Source organism: Cricetulus griseus, chromosome 6 (assembly GCF_003668045.3).
Source record: "Cricetulus griseus strain 17A/GY chromosome 6, alternate assembly CriGri-PICRH-1.0, whole genome shotgun sequence".
NCBI lineage: Eukaryota > Metazoa > Chordata > Mammalia > Rodentia > Cricetidae > Cricetulus > Cricetulus griseus.
The window spans coordinates 60,201,393-60,219,166 of NC_048599.1; the positions used below are offsets into that span (position 1 = coordinate 60,201,393).

At 44.6% G+C, this 17,774-nt stretch overlaps 1 protein-coding gene across 4 annotated transcripts in view; it reads left to right on the forward strand.

Moving 5' to 3' along the window:
* Positions 1 to 17,774, forward strand: part of Gpr176 (G protein-coupled receptor 176) — a 105,327-nt gene that overhangs the window by 76,228 nt on the left and 11,325 nt on the right. The window contains exons 1-3 of one of the 4 annotated variants that reach the window (XM_035446389.1): positions 12,284 to 12,401; positions 15,663 to 15,800; positions 16,007 to 16,251. The exons of 1 other annotated variant lie outside the window; for it this stretch is intronic. The gene's annotated coding sequence lies outside the window, so the exon portion shown is untranslated. Of the gene's footprint in view, positions 1 to 12,262; positions 12,402 to 15,662; positions 15,801 to 16,006; positions 16,252 to 17,774 lie in introns of those variants that run through there. 2 more of the 4 variants (XM_035446390.1, XM_027422223.2) reach the window with 2 other exon arrangements.

Here is a 17,774-nt window from a genome sequence, read left to right on the forward strand (position 1 = left end):
CTCGGGAGTGGCAGTATGGAATATAGGGACATGACAGTGGTCTTTCCTCTTACCTTCCAACACTGAGCCTAAAGCTATTCTGTCACAGCTAGAAAGCAATAAAAGTATTGTCTCTAGATGTTGAGGGCCACCAGAAACTCTAAGGATTTGCATATTTTAACAACAGATTTACATAAGTTAGCTCCCGTTGGGCATGACATCATACATATTTGAGGATAGCCTCTCTCTACAGTAGTTCCAGGCCAGCATGAACTATGTTACAAGATCCAGACTCAGAAAGAGAGAGCAGCAACTCCTAAAGTGACATTTTCAGCATCATATTAGACTGACTGGAAGAAAGCTCTCTCTGTCTGTCTTTCTCTCTCTGGGTGTATACATATTTCTCATATTTAGTGAAAAAAATAAGTATCACAACCTCACTATGCCATCTCTAGTTGTACTTGGTTTGGGATAATCAGTGTTGACAGCCTGGTGTGTAGTCTTCCTCATGACTTTCCTCAGAGGGACTTGCTGCTATTTAGCCTTTATTATATTTGAATGTGAAGCCTTATGCATTGATTTTATTTATTTATAGGGCAATCTCTCAAAAGTAAAAGTGTCTTAGGCTGAGGATGACCATTTGATAAAGTGCTGACTACATGAGTATGAGGACCAGTGCTTGAATCCTAGAACCCATGGAGAAGCTGGACCGGTGTGATTGGCTGGCTTTTATTTTCGATACTCCAGAATCGGAGACAGGTTCCCCTGGGCAAACTGGCTAGTTAGACTAGCTGGAATTGATGAACCGTGGGTTCTGTAAGAGACCCTGGCTCAATAATACACAGTAGAGGGCGGACAAGGAAGATGCCAATGTCAACTTCAGGTCTCTACATGCCTGTGCACACACGTGCATGTATAGGTATGCCCACACACATGCATCCACGCCCATGTAAACACATACATACTTGAACCACACACATGCACACAGATACACTTAAGATACCTACATCTCATAGATACTGCCAGCTTTCTTTCCTGTTGTCAATAGCAATCCATTTGTCAACCCAAAACATACTCTTTAGTATTAGATGTTGTCAGTTTTATTTTGGTTTCCCTTTTTGATTTTAGTTAGCATTTTTCCATTCCCTGGGGAATCAGATTCTTTTTGGATCCTGCCAAGCCTCCACTGACTTCTGGTTCTCCAGGCAGGAAGTGAAGCAGCAGCTTCAGCGAGCATGATGGATTTTAGTCCTAATGGCTGTTGTGTGTTGCGTCGATTTAAACCCATCAAAAAGATGAATTTCAAGCAGATGCCATTTGAAAAGGTTACGGACAAGAAGGAGAGAACGGCTGGTGCATGTGCAGGGTTGCCAGGGGTGTCTGGTTTACCCAGCTTTCTGTAGTGGTCACCTTGTGGGTCCATGACCTTGCTGTGTCCTGTGTTCTGAAGAGCGTGTAGAGCCTGTGATAGCCCCATGCAGTGAGGAGGAACTCATGTTTTATTAGGGAGAGGCATGTGTAGGGAGGAATTGTGCAGCTTGCTATATTAGAGAGAGGCTTGTGGGAGGAACTTGGGTAGCATGTATATTAGAGACTCATGGGAGGAACTTGGGTAGCATGTATATTAGGGACTCATGGGAGGAACTTGGGTGGTGTTTGTATTAGAGGCTCATGAGAGGAACTTGGGTGGCATATGTATTAGAGAGAGGCTCATGAGAGGAACTTGGGTGGCATATGTATTAGAGAGAGGCTCATGGGAAGAACTAGGGTGGCATGTATATTAGAGAGAGGTTCATGGGAGGAACTTTCCAGCACCCAGCAGTACAAAGACCTCTCTCCTGCCAGCTCCTAACACAAGGTGAGCCTCACCGGGTATACCCCCTTTTCTGAGGATTTTTTTCTAGGCTTTGAGCAACCCTGGAGTCCTGCCTCGACTCCACCTGGAAAACTTGATGCTGCTTTTCTGAACTATTTGACCAACATGGGTTAGTTAAAAAGCAAACAACCCAGAAACTAAAACTGTGGTCATGGTGAAAGAGCAGAGGGTTGGAGAGGGAACAAACACAGAGGAGAGCTTTGAAGTTTTTGTGGTCTCACAGGAAGGCTCCATAGGGCCTGTCACAGCTCCTAGTCCAGGGCTCCCGTGTAAATTCAAAGCTACAGGAGCAGCTTTTGTCTTTCTGACTGACTGCCTGGGTCAAGCAAATAGACTTTTGGATCATATCCAAAGGATGGGAAACAATAGAAGTTCCAAATAGGGAAGTTCCCAATGGATTTTAAAGTGCTGTGAGTAGAGCATGAGGGAGTGGAGAGTGGGGAGCAGTGCTGAATGGGAGAGGCTGGCCAGGTCAGAGAGGAGCAGATGTATTCCGAATGCATTTAGTGGGGAGAGGTGACAGAATTAAGTTCTGGGTTGCTTGTGTACTTGAGCAGTAAGAAGTGTTGAGCATAAACTGGAATTGCTAGGAAACAAAACAAAAACAAAAACAAAAACAAAAAAAACAACAACAACAAAAAAGACCCTCACCTGTGCTGGAGATTTTCCAAGGCGGAATGACTGATTGAAATCACATGACAGTGGGGAGTCAGATTGTTGCAGATCCAGAGGCTGATTATCTGTGCCCTGTGCCCTGCCGTGTCTCATCCAAATATCATTCAAGAGATTTATTGGGAGGGAAGTATCCAGGAGAGTGGGTGCCACCCAGCATGACGGCCCCAAGCTGAACAGGCACAGGGTTTATATAGGGCTTCTTAGGGAGTGGAGTTTTTCCATGGATATTTCCAGGGTGGGGACTGGTTAGATTTCAGTCCCTGAGCTCAGATTGCCTAGATCTCATGCTCAGGGATTGGTTGGTTTTCTACTCAGGTTCAGGGTCAGATTTGGCTCTGTGTTCAGGGCCAAAGTGTGTTTCTTTCACTGGCCCTTTTTAGCCTTTTGGTTCTAGTTTTAGGGCCAGGGTGTATTTCTTTCACTGGCTCTGATTCCAGGGCCAAAGTGTGTTTCTTTGGCTCTGCTCAGGGTGTGTTTCTTTGGCTGGCCCCTTTTCCCTATACAGAACTCATGTGGGGAGTTTTATTGGGGGAAGGAAAGGGAAAGAGTAGAGAGAGAAGGAGAGTTCAGAGAGGCTTCCTGGGGGGGAGGGAGGAGGGAGAGAAAAAAGAGGGAAGGAGAGAGAGGTGAAGAGAGGCAGAGAGCTAGAGAGGGAGAGAGACAAGGGAGAGGAAGAGGGAGAAGACGGAGAGCAGGTGGGGTTCCTCCTTTTTAAAGGGAGGGGAGTAGAGCATGTGCAGTGTGCACGGAGACCACACAGCAGGCCAGGGAACTGCCTGCTTACTGAGCATGTGAGCAGGGGTGACACAGTCTGTCAAGTCTTCAGGGGCAGGCCAGGTGTGCCTGGATGCTGGCAGTCAGTGCATAAGGAAAAGGTGGATGCTGTCACCACCAGTCCTTCACTGCCAATTCACACGTCTGCCAGCCCACAGGCATAAATGACACACTAGAGACCCAACTGCCTCATAGCAGTACTCACTGCCACCTAACAGGCCACAGTACCACCTCAAAGGTCTCATGGCCACTCACCAGGCCTTACTGTACTATACCCATAGGCTTAATTGCCATCCTACAATATCTCTTACCATTGCACAGACCCTCATTGTCACCACATAGGCCTTACTGTCACCTGGCAGGCTGCAGTGCCACCTCACAGGCCTCACAGCCACTTATCAGGCTCTACTGTAGTGCACCCACAGGCCTAACTGCCATCCAAAAAGACCTCACTGCTTATCAAGACCTCACTGCTTCCATATAGGCCTTACTGTCACCTCACAGGCCTTGCTGTCATATCACTGCCCCCTCACAGGACCTGACTGTCACCTCACAGGACCTGGCTGTCACCTCACAGGACCTCACTGCCCCCTCACAGGACCTCACTGCCCCCTCACAGGACCTCACTGCCCCCTCACAGGACCTGACTGTCACCTCACAGTACCTGGCTGTCACCTCACAGGACCTTACTGTCACTTCACAGGACCTGACTGCCCCCTCACAGGACCTCACTGCCATCTCACAGGTCCTGACTGCCACCTCACAGGACCTGGCTGTCACCTCACAGGACCTGACTGCCACCTCACAGGACCTCACTGCCCCCTCACAGGACCTCACTGCCCCCTCACAGTACCTGGCTGTCACCTCACAGTACCTGGCTGTCACCTCACAGTACCTCACTGTCACCTCACAGACAGGACCTCACTGCCCCCTCACAGGACCTGACTGTCACCTCACAGATCCTGACTGTCATCTCACAGGACCTTACTGTCACTTCACAGGACCTGACTGCCCCCTCACAGGACCTGACTGCCATCTCACAGGTCCTGACTGCCACCTCACAGGACCTGGCTGTCACCTCATAGGACCTGGCTGTCACCTCACAGGACCTGACTGCTACCACACAGGACCTGGCTGTCACCACCTCACAGTCCTCACTGCTATCTCACAGTCCTCACTGCCATCTCACAGGTCCTGGCTGTCACCTCACAGTCCTCACTGCCACCTCACAGGCCCTCATACTACCTCACAGTCCTGATTGGTAACACACAGCACCTTTCTGTTGTATCACAGGCTTTCAGTGCCTCCTCAGATCTCATGGCTGCTTCATAGGCACTTACTGATGCCCCAGAGGCATCACTGCCACTTCCCAGACCCCTACTGTTACCTCACAGTCTCCCTGTCACTTCACATGCTCTGTCTGACACCTCATAGGCTCTACCTTCCATCCTCAGGTCCTCACTGACACCACACAGGCCTGGCTCTCACCAAACATACAGGCCATATTCCCGTCTTACAGGCCTCACTTTCACCTTATAGGCCTTACTACTACCTCATGGGCCCAATTGTCATCTCACAGGCCTCTCTTGTACCCGACAGGCTACACTTGTCATCTCAGAGTCCCACATTGCCACCCCATGAGTCTCAATATGACTTCACCACCCTTGCTACCACCTCACAGGCCTCCCACAGCCCCTCACTGCCATACTGTAGGCTCTTAAATAGTACCTCACGGGCACTCATTGACAGCCGATAGGCATCACTGCCACCTCACAGGCCTCACTGTCGCCTTCCAGGTCATAATTCCATCTCACAGTCCTCATGGACACCTCATAGGTACTTCTCGAAAACAAGAGGCGTCATTGTGTCCTCAGTCAGCATAGTCACCTCATAGGCCCTCTCCGCCACCTCACAGTCATTACTACCACCCACATCCCTTTACTGTTCCACCAAAGGCACTCTGCCACCTCTCAGTTCTCACAGACACCTCATAGGTACTTATTGATACCCCCAGAGGTGTCACTGCCACTTTACAGGTCTGATTGCCACCTCAAAGGCCTCATCGTTACCTCACAGGCCCTCATGGTCACTCCCCACACTTTTGACTGCCACCTCATGGGTCCTCACTTCCCTATCACATAGCCTCATTACCACTTCATAGTACTTCCTTGCCACTGCTCAGACTCTAACTGCCATCTCACAAGCACTAACTGCAGGCCCTCAAGGCCACCTCAGCCCTCACGGTGACCTCATAATTACTCACACCACAGAGGCACCACTGTCACCTCACAGTCCTCACTGTCACCTCATGGGCCACAGTGCTACTTCACATGTCTCACTGTTACCTCACAGGCTCTCACTGCCACCCACATCAGAGACCCTTGCTGTCACCTCACAGCCCACAATTCAATCTCACAGGCATCACAGTCATCTGGTAGACCCTTACTTAACAGGTCACACTGCCACCCAATGGGGTACATTGACATCTTGCAACATTCAATTTCACCTCAGAGGCTTCAATGACACCTTACAGGTCATCAGTGCCACCTCAGAGGCATCGCCGTCACCTCTCAGGCCCTCACTAAAACCATAGAGACCTTAATTGCTACCTCATAGCCTTACTGCCACCTCAGAGGCCTCACTGTGACCCCTCAGGCATCACTGCCACCCCCAGGCTTGGGTTCCAGTGCAGCTAGCTGATGTATGCATATTGATGATGACTTTGTCCTGTTTTAGGAACCTTTCAGTAGGGCGAGTCACTTTTGCCAGCCTAACAGCGGCATTTTCTGACTTCACTAATTGGACTGGATGAGAAGTTAAACCGGTAAACTTGTTTTAAGGACTCTAAATTATTTGGGGTTTAGGTTTTCATCAGGCCTTAGAAAGTCAAGAGACGAAATGGGAGATTCACTCTCAAGAGTTATCTGGGATGTGTGTAGGAGAAAAGTTTAAAGGATGGTTTGTGTAGCCTTGGTAGAGCAAGAGTAGTTAGTTCAGTGTAACACTCCGAAGAAGCAATTATTTGGTCGTCTCACAGTGAATGCCGTGATGTCTTTCACGACCTCTGGGAATTGGTCTCACTAATTCATACATAGTTAGGCCATGATCACTGGAAGGAACCTGACATGACAGTTATTTAAGTGATACAGAGCTGGGTACTTTTTTATATATATCATTTTACTGAATACAGTGGTTCTTCGAGGTCAGTGTTAGCATCTTCTTTCTGTGCAATGTTGGCTGAAGGCATGGATCTCACCACAGCTACTAAAGCAGCAAGCACTGGGCACCTCTCACAGCTGCGGGAGGTCAGGGAGTTGGCTGCAGCTTGGCTGGGTGTTCCTGGCTCATGCTCTCTCATAACATGCTCATCAGATGCTGGCCAGAGAAGCAGGCACAGGAGGGCTTAAGCAAGGATGCAAGGTCCCCTCCTGCTCTTTCACGTGGCTTCATTTCCTCACTGTGTGGACCTCTTCACCAGCTGCTGGGGCTCCTTAAAGCTCATCAGCTATCTGGCTTTCCCCAGGACCAGTGATTCAAAAGAGAGGAAAGGGACATACTCCTGTCTTCTGTGACCTAGCCTCGGAAGTCTCCTGTCACATTTTCCATGTCGGTGTACACTAGTTAGCCCTATTCATTGTGAGAGGGGCCCACTTATTAATTAATCTATTAATACTTAATTATTTCTTATAATGCAAATTTTATTTTTCAGGTTATAAAAATACATGTCATAATTACAGCCTAGTCTTTATAATAAGAATGGTTCTAACCATTAAAAAGTTACACAGAGTTAGCTGGGCAGTAGAGTGCCTTTAATCCCAGCACTTGGGAGGCAGAGGCAGGTGGATCTCTGAGTTCAAGGCCAGCTTGGTCTACAGAGCAAGTTCCAGGACAGCCCAGGCTACACAGAGAAACCCTGTATCGGAAAACAAAACAAAACTGTTATACAGAGAGTGGAGAAAGCCATGCTCAGTGGTTCAATGTGTATTGTTAATTATTTGCAACTTTTGAGATTGCTCATAAGGGAAAGGGCAGTGTCTGGGCATTTTGATTGTTACTACAAAAAGTATAATTTAAAAAAATTCAAAATAGAAGTAAGCTCAGTTTAAGTAGAATTTAGTATGTAAGTTTTGATCAGTACTACAAGAAAATATGGCTTAAATGTCAGTTCCACTCCCTTCTACTAAAATTTTAATGGTTTATCAGAAATAGTGTGTGTAGTTTTGGTCAAGAATAAATTATTAATTTTAAAATAAAGTGATAAGAAACATTAATTTTCTATGCACTAAAGAAACAAAAGAGATATAGTTAGCTTTAAAATGTTTAAAAATTGTCAAGATTTTAAAGTTTAACTAAAAGCTTCCTCTTCAGAATTTAAGACTTAAAGTGAATGCGTTTGTCCTTTTGAATTTTATTACGATACTCTTTTCTCTAGTTTCTGTTTGAAACAATGAGTGAATCATGTAACGGAAATATGTTTCAGAACTTGCCCAAGGCCACATAAAACAAATCACAAATGTAAATACTTTTATCTTCAAATAATAGATAATACAGTTGATGGCACAAAATTCAAGAGAGGAGATTATTCATTTGGTGGGGGCAGGTAGTATACAGGGGTCTTCGGGTCAAAGTTTATATGGAAGACTTAGTTATGGCTGTCACAAGGAGACAGTAGTAGCTTTGTTTCCAACTTTGCTCTTAGGCCCTTGTCACTAAGTTAGTCTTATTGCTGACATTTTGCCTCTGTAAGTTTTTTAATAAGTTGAGACATATAATGGGGACAAGTGTGAATGAAATAAAAAGACCATGAACTCTCTCTTGGAACATAGCTGACACTCATAACCACTTGGCAAGTATACTTGTTGATTTAGGCAAATCCCACAAAAGCTTCCAACATTAGGGGATAGGAAACAAGTAGGTGACAAAAATTTTACCCATTTGATCATATGCCTCAGTTTAGCTTTGCCTTTGGGTTTTTCCATTTCTCTCTGTGTATATGGGGCGGGGAGTACATGTACACGTGGAAACCAGAGGGCAACCTCAGATGTCATTTTTCCTTGGAGATGCTCTCTCACTGGCCTGGACCTTGCCAAGTAGTCTAGGCTGGCTGGCCAGTGAGTCCCATGGATCCACCATCTCTTCCTCCGTGCACGAGTGGGCACCACTGTGCCTGGCTTTTGTGGACTCTGGGGATCAAACTCAGGTCTTTCCCACAGGCCTGGATTTCCACATTTATGATTTGCAACTTCTCATTAAACCTTTTATTTCTACTACCTCATTAACTAAATCTGAGAATATTTTCCATCTCTCTAGTTGGTTAACTCATAAGGAAATATGTTACTATAAGAAAACTTAATATGGAAAAAGACTACAGAATGTATATGTAGTTCACATATGTCAGAGTAGTTATGTAAACCTAAGCTGAACTGATTTCACAAAGCTATCCTAAGGGGTTGGAGAGATGGTTCAGCAATTAAGAGCACTGGCTGCCCTTCCAGAGATAGCCTGGTTTCATTCCCAGCATTCACATGGCAGCTCACATCTGTTTGTGACTCCAGTTCCAGAGGATCTGAAGTCCCCTCTTGGCCTCTGTGGGAACATACATGCAGGCAAAACACCCATACACATAAAATTAAAGAGATTAAAAAAACTATCTTAGGATTTAAAACCTCATTACTAATATCAACCGAAAATAAACACCTGCTTCACTACAAATTAACCCAATCACCAAGGGCTTCACTTCCTTCTATAGAGTCATGTCATACGATATCCCAGAGGTAGTACCCAACAGGCTGGGTCTGAGGAGTTTTGTTAGTGCTGAGGCACATGTTTAACATTGAAGAGTGTCATTAGTGGAGCGTACAGGTGAGGCATGAAAAAAAGTGAGCATTACCATTGTTAAGGGCAATAATCTAAGCTGGCAGCAGTTTGGAAAGTTTCTAGGAATAGAAACAAGAATTATTTTAAATAAATTTTGCTCCATCACAGACCACCTTCTAATGGTTTTATAATGAAACACACTCATTCACATAAACTTCTTTTGCTGGAACTAATGTGCTATAGAATGGAGTTCCACTCTCTAACTACTAACCAATCCTGAAAAAAACAGAAGCCGGCATTTACAGTCTTCAATATGACGATGTTAGGAGTGGACAAAGCTCTGGTTGAAGTCGTGTTTCCATCAGTCCTCACAGATCCATTCCTTACAAGGAGAACTGTAGATGGGGGTTACTGGGTTGCTTGGCCATGGACTGGTTGGCAATTTAACATGTTGATCTGGAACTCACTAGAAGTCAACATCTCAAAAACAAAAAACAAACAAAAAACAAACAACTACAAAAAAAACCCAAGGCACTCAGCCCTGTGACATCATTTCCATTCCATGTTAAAGTGGTCTTGTCAGATGCAGCCTGGTAAGGACTTGTCTTTTTGTCTAAGTAAATGTTGCCAAATTCCCCAGCAGTTATTCATGCCTGATTTACTTAAGTTTTCAAAACCGCAGACCTGGTCATTAGGAGCTCAAAATAGTCCTTCCCAGCAGTGCAACGTCATGACACATCTGAGTCCATTGAGAGAAAGGGCATAGGGAGGAGGAAGAAAGAAAGGAGGAGGAGAGGAAGAGGCAGGCATATCTCTCTGAGTTAGAGGCCAGTCTGGGACCCTGCCTCAAAAACAAAGCAACGAAGAGCAGAGCAGAGCCTAAGCCACCAAAACCAAAACAATAACAAAAAGCCAACAAATAAAACTTGCTTTTGTCATCTGGATTCTTGAAAGTGACTGATTTTCCTGTCGTTGGCTGTTGAAAAGGCAGATGACTGTGCAATGGCCTTAGGATGCTTCCCTTCCCGGTTGACTTCACAATTAGTAAACACCCTTCTTCTCTCTCTAAGGCTTGTCTAGTCACCTCTGGAAACAAGGGCAATATAGGAATGGCTCGTCCAGACTTCTTCTGTCCATATCCATGCATAAAGCATGTCCAGTGTGACACACCACTTACTCCTGTGAAGAGGCTTCAGAAAGTTCTTTATGGGAAAAGCATCGCGTTTATAAGTTGTATGGTGTGGCTAGTCTTTGCACATATGGAGACTTTCATTTCCTTACTTGGCTGGCTATAAAAATAATGGGTCCATGCTCTGTCCTTAGTCATGCTATCTGCATACTTAACCTTTATAAGCACCATATCAAGGGAAGACTAATGGGTGTGTGGCTGAGTGAAAGTGAATAGCTCTTGTAGTCCACCTTATTTGCTTTATCCATGTTACTTGGTGACACTGATTGTCCTGTGAATGCCAGTCTTTTATGAACCCTTAAGGTAGGAAATCACTCCCTCACAGGATAGAAAATATTTCTCTGTCTTTTGTTTTGTAGTGGGAAAGTGACAGGTCATATCTTCTCATTTATGTTTTAAGCAGGCTAATAGTGTAACATGCTGGCTTTATTCTGAACTTGTAGGAAAATTACATGACAAATAACTGTGATATTCAAATCAACTAGTATGAGAAGGCGAGTGTGGGAGCTGGAAGCCAATTTATTCATGAAATTCTAAAATGCTAGGTAAGTTCTCCCGTGTTTATCGGCATCTCTCTGGCCACCGTCATCATGAATCTTGGATTCTTAGAAAATGATACAAAGAAAGGGAACCTTTTGTTCAGTTTTCAGCAAGGAAGATTCAGGCACAGAAAGCCTAAGTCACCTTAAATAGCCCCTGGGAAATGCACTTGCACAATGGTGCTCAGTATGGGGGATGAGTAGAACAGAAATGATTCTCCCTATTGATTTGTTCTCAATGCTTTGCCCTCTTTCTTTCTGTCTCTTAGCCCTGGCATAGCATCCTCTGTTACAACTTGACCAATAGCTCTGTGAGCGAGTGTGTGCATGTGAGTGTATGTGCACGGGCACATGACTTGGGTGAGGTCCCTTGTGCCACAGTGAGCCTCTGGAGGTCAGAGGACGAATTTATGGCATCAGTTTTGTCCTTCCTCCTTTATGTGGGTTCTGGGGATTGAACTCTGGGTTGCCAAGCTTTCATAGCAAGCTCCGTTGCTACTGAGCTGTCTCACGCCCATGGCTTGCATTTTAAGTAGTACTGGTTTTGTCCACTGGACTGCCCTTTATTATAGGCAAGTGTTTCCCAAGTGCTCTTTAGTTCTCAGGCTCTTTATATGTTAGCAATGTGCTGATCCACTCCATCGTTTACTTTATACCACTCTGTCCTTCCAGCAAACTTTTGACTCCTAGTATTCTGAGCACTTACTCCATGTTCATTTCTTGAGTATCCTCGTGGGGCCGTGTGCTGTGCATCATCCTTTCAGTGATGCTTGTGCTCCAGTCTTGACCTTGTCCTCAACCTCAGATCTGTCACTTCCTTCCAGAGCCTTCTATGCCTTGACCATCTGGCCCTGTCCTGGACCAGGCCCCCTTTAGCTCTCGCCCCATCTGCTGCTCTGGTTCTTCCAGCTCCTCGCTCCAGGATCAGCCTGAGAAAATGGTGAAGGACTCAGAGAAGGTTTGCTGGCGGGGGGACGGGGTGACAACCTTCCCCGTCATGGGAGAATGGTTTCAAATCTGTTAGAATTGCAGCACATTCCCTAGCTCTTCAACCTTCAGTCTTGGTTGTTTTTCCCTGCCCCAGTCCCAAACTCAGCTGTGAAAAAGGAATGGAATTTGAACTTTTAAGTGTGTCATTGTCAGATTAGGTCCAGATTGCAAGAGTGAAGCTCCCATTTCCAAACTCTGCTCCCCTAACTCCCCAGCTGTGTTGATCCCAGTGGACCCAAGCGGAATGTGTTCACTTTCTTTTCTTAGTCCTCTAATTATCTTACCCTCGGGGCCCTTGGAAATATTTCCAACATGATTTTTTCCCTTTCCAGCTACATAATTATAGTTACTGGAAGAGAGGGGGTGGAGAGTGGAGTGTGTGAGCATCGCATGTACACTAATTACAGTACAGCACCATGTGTCATTGCTGAATGTGTCTCTTCCGCCTGCTTTGACAGTGTGTTGACAATGGGAGGTAGTAAACATTCAGCTTGTTGACTGGAGTCCATTGCCATCAGTAAGTGTACCTACAAAACCAAGTGCACAGAGGAAAAAAAGTCTGGTGAGTCTCATAAAATCATGGGAAACTTCAAGAGTTCTCATTTAATTATGTATTTAGGTCTTTATAAAGCAACTCTTCATTGAAAAAATGTGCTTGGTTCAAGATGGGTGTGGTGCTTTAATCCCATCACTAGGGAGGTAGAGTCAGGTGGATCTCTGTGGGTTCAAGACTAGCAAAGCAAGTCTACAAAGCAAGTGCCAGGACAGCCAGGACTATGCAGAGAAACCCTCTCTCTGTCTCTGACTCTCTGTGTCTCACATACACAAAAGAACAAAAGTTCTTGGTGCTAGTGAAGGTGAACAGAATTATAAGTTGTGGTTCTTGATGCTTAATTAATTAATTAATTGGTTTTTCAAGACAGGGTTTCTCTGTGTAGCTTTGGAGCCTATCCTGGCACTTGCTCTGGACACCAGGCTGGCCTCGAACTCACAGAGATCAGCCTGCCTCTGCCTCCCGAGTGCTGGGATTAAAGGCGTGCGCCACCAACGCCTGGCCTGATGTTTATTTTTTATCTAATGGATGTGAGTGCGAATATGCATGTATGTGGGAGTGGTATATATGCATGCATGTGTGCACCTTGCATGTGGAGACCAGGAGAAGCTGCTGGGTGTCTTCTTCACTCTCTGCTGCATTCCTGTAAGGCAGGGACCCTCCCTGAATCTGGGACCTGTGCTCTCCTCCACCCCTCTAGACTGGGGTTTGAGGGATATGCAGGTCCATGTCCCCACTTGTTATATGGGTGCTGGGATCCCAACTCTGGTTTCCAGGCGTAGCTTCTAGTAGTGTGCGACAATGCCTGGTTCTCTGAAGGAACACTTTGTATCTACAAAGACCTCTTATTGAGCTGGCCTGTGCAGTAGATACCTAGGACCATGAGTTGTTTACCTCCACACAGACCACTTGGCTCTTTTGCATGCCTAATGGTGGAGATTGCCAGACTAGTTGGTTCTTTTTCACAAAAAGCATTCCCCCCACACCCATTGCTTCAATAAATTTTCTGTTGTATGGGAAACTCTATTTAGTTCACAGTTGTAGTGGTTGGAAGACTAAGAGCACAGCACTCACAGCTGTCCAGCTTCTGGGGAGGCTTTCATGAGCCTTCAGCTCAGGGTGGAGAGTGGAAGGGAAGTGTGTGGAGGGGGGCCGCCGGGTGGGGGATGTCACCAGGCTCAGTTCGTGACAACACACTCTGGTGTACCAGTCTAGTCCTTCGAGAATGAGCATCCATTCAGTAGGAGAAAAGTGTTTCTATCTCTTCAAGGCTCCTGTACCTCTCAATGCGTTATGTTGCTAAGTTACCTTTAACACAATTTCTATTTAATTTACAGCACCTCATGAAAGGAAAATGGAAAACGAGGTCATTAATTGTCATCGACCTCACAAACGGGATGGTTGATTCTGAGGTTCTTACCATAGAGTTTCAAGGAATAACACACTTTCTAGGGAGGTCACGCCAGTGTGAGAGACCAGAGAGTGAGGTATTTGTGGACTATAAAAAGTTTATAGTTTAGAATAGTTTAGAGTTTTGACTTTCTTCTTACCATGTACATTTGTGGATTGGGAGACCCAAGGGTCCACTTGAGGGCCTCTGACTGAGAAAGTCGAGACTGTGACCATTTCGATCTTGATGGTGTGAAGTTTGCCTTACCGTTTGGACACCTTGCTGCTAGAACCTCTGTGTTTGTTGCACTTATCTAAAGCTCTTTGTGTGGCCTCCTGGGAGATGACCAGACAAGGCTATTACTGGAGTCCCTTTTTATATTCTAGGAATTACAACAATGAGTCCAGTTAATACTTCACCTGAATTATTCATTGGGAATGAGTACTCCAAGGAGAAGCTATCCAAGGTTAAATTGGAAAGATGTATTTCATAAGATGCTTTCATTCCAAGTGATGGCTTAAAATCCACCATGAATTTTAATATACTCACCGTGTAGCTCTCTCCTGCTAATTCAATTCCTACTTAATTTGAACTCCCTGAATCTTTCTTAAATGAAAGAGTGTCTGAATCAAATTAATTGTAGCTAAAATAACATAATTTTCTCATGAAACAGCGATCAGCTTAGGCAGTGTAGGGCAGACATTAGGCAGTTTAATCACAGGTTATAGCAAATAAACACTTCATTAGTGAGGACAGGGTCCAAATTTCAAGTGAGAGGAGTTGAGTGCACTGTGTTGAAAACCAACAGGCACAACTGTCTGGCTGCAAGCTAGTTCTCCCTCATATCTTTGCTGCTGGTAAGCATTCTGTCAATACCAAAATCAAAAGACCCACTTTCCTCCTAGCCAGTGTGGCCTTCTGGGTAGCTGGGAGATGATCTGAATGGATTAAAGAGGGCAAGGTTTTTTGTTTTTTGTTTTTTGTTTTTAAGGCCAGAGTAAGATGGAACCTTTAAGCACACCTCTGGAGATGTGAACTTTGACAAGCTCAACTGTTTCTCCATCTCCTCTCCACTGCCCTGAGGTTCACCCAGTGTCTTTCAAAGTTTCTTTAGGGGTCATTTGCTTCTCTACACCAAAGACATTCTTCCCTCCAGTTTCGTCTTTCCCTCACTGTTCCTTTTTGTTCAGTCTCCCTTTCTGAAAGGGAGTCCTCTTTGAGAGTTTGGGTCAAGCAGTACATGGAAGGGTTCAAAGAAAAATATGCATTTGAATCTTAATTTTACTCTGGTTTCAATGTATCCCCTTTAAAACATTGGCATTTAAAGCATAGCAGTTGATATGATGGTATTAAGGGTGGGGCTTCAAAAGAAGATTAGGCCATGAGGGCTCCCCCAATCCCTGATGGGATCATGGCTCTTACAAAAGAGGCACACACAGTGCTTGGCTCACTTGCCTTCCTCCTCTGCACCACACCCACCTCCTCTAGAGGATACAACAACCAGGAGTCATCTTGGAAGCAGAGAGCAGCTCTGGCTAGATGATTAAACTGATTCATGCCTTGTTCCTGGATTTCCATACACCATAGTAAGAAACACATTTTTGCTTAATTTTTTTTTGTTATTTGTATGTGTTCGTGTGTGTGTGTGTGTGTGTGTGTGTGTGTGTGTGTGTGTGTGTGTGTACACAAGCCATAGTGGATATGTGGAACCCAGAGGATGACTTTCAGGAATCTGTTCTCTCCTTCCACCATGGGATCCCAGGATCAAACTCAGATAATCAGACTGGAGTAGCAAGTTCTTTTACCCACTGAGCCATTTCAAGCCCAAATTTCAGCTTTTTTTTTTTTTTTGGTTACTTATTTATTTCTTTTATAAATAGCATAGCCTGTGGTATTATCACCATCAAACTGCTGCTGAACTCCTGAGAGCCTAGAGGACCTCTACTTAGGTGCACCAGTATACTTAGCCTTCATCATGAAGAAAGAATTTCAGGACCACTCAGAGTCAGGCAAAGTCGGTGAGTTTATTGATTAAACAGAAAGACAAGATACACGTGAGCACAATGAAGTGTGAGCATTAGGAGACCAATGCACTCAGGTGGCTCAGAAGTAGCTGCGTTGTGTGATTTGGAGGCTTTAAAATGGCCTTGGGAGATATTAGGGAGAAAGTGTGCTGTTATCCTCAGCCACAGAATCCTGCCCTGACACGGAGACCTTATTTTAGGTACTTTGTGCAAGCTTGCGGATGAAGAAGGCAGTACCATTGAAGATGGAAGCACCGAACAATTGGATCCTTCCTCTTGAAGAGGCTGCAATGCAGACAAAGTTCACCGGCCCTTTTTAACAATCTCATTCGTGATGGTTCTCAGAAAAGGCAGCACACTTCATTTGTGGGTGTCCTGGCTACTCATGTTGACATTCCTGGGTGTTAGGGAGACTGAATTCAGAAGCAGGAGAGTGGCGGTGGCGGTATGTGTGGCTGTTCTTTCCCATGTCCTCTCTCTTTCCCACCTCGCTGTCCTGTCTCAGTGTTCTGCTACAGTAGTAGAAAGGACCAAGACAGATCTTAGGATTATTTTATATCACGAGGATGCTGCAAATCTGGGTAATAAGCATGGGGGCAGCCGGGTACCATATCTTAAATAAAAGGTAAAGATATCTTAAAGAAAATGCAGCATTGAAATTAGGGGTTATTTATTTATTTTTCATCAGTGGTGATAGAGATTGGTGGGATGGTTTTAGTAAAATTAGTTGTTATCTTTGCACCTCTACACTTTAAAGTGGATTGAACTCATTCTCATCCATTCTCATCCTCTGGCAGTATTTCCTTATTTATGCATTTATAAGTCAATACTAACTTGGAAAAATAAATCAGTGCTACAAAGAATGCAGATAGAATCATACCCAAAGAAAACAGAACAATGTCCTGAGGGCTGTTTTGGCTTCCTAATAATAGGATTAGAAAATGAATAGTGTTTCTTTATTTCCCCCATTTTTGTTAAAATTCTCCATTGTTTATCTTGTGAGGAAATGAACAAGAGGACTTCCTGCCACTGTGGGAAGATGATGGGTAAAGGTGTTTGTATTTATTTATTTGGTTTTTCGAGACAAGGTTTCACTGTAGCTTTGGAGCCTGTCCTGGTACTAGCTCTTGTAGAACAGGTTGGCCTTGAACTCACAGAGATCCACCTGCCTCTGCCTCCCAAGTGTGCATATATGTGTATACGAGCGGGCACACACATGCACACACACACACACACACACACACACACACACACACACACACAGAAATTTTGCTTAAAGGAATTTCTCATCAATAATTATGCAGTTTGATTTTTTATTCGGCTTTGTATAATATTAGAATAGTATAAACAGACTAAACAAATCCACTAATATGCAATAGATAAGTTAATTAGGATATAACCAGAAAAGCACTGTTGTTTTATCTAGCTGTTAAAATGATGATATAGATCTGCTTTTATTTATTGTTACAGAAACATAGCCCATATGATGACAAGATCTTGTACAATGTACATAGTTTGGTCCCACTGGCATAGACAAAAATCTGTTTCTGAAAAGCATTCTTAAAGTTTACAATAGTTCATCACTGGGTGGTTAATTCTTATTCTTTCATTTGTAGCTTAAAGTGTGTGTGTGTGTGTGTGTGTGTGTGTGTGTGTGTGTGTGTACATGCGCACACCACCTGTGTTCAGGTACCTATATAAGCAGACCAGAAAGGGCCTAGGATGCACTAGAGCTGGAGTCATAGGCAGTTGTGAGTCACCTGACATGGGCTCTGGGAACCCATCTCTGGAAGAGCAGCAAGTGTTTTTAGCAGTTGAGCCATCTTGTCAGACCTTGTCCTTTATATTCTTACACATTGTCTGCATTTTAAAAATCAGTTTTAATATCAGCTTATTAATCATCTAAAAAGGTGTTTTATTGGGAAACACGGGAAACAAACTTGAAGCTCCAGACGAGATGTAATTAGA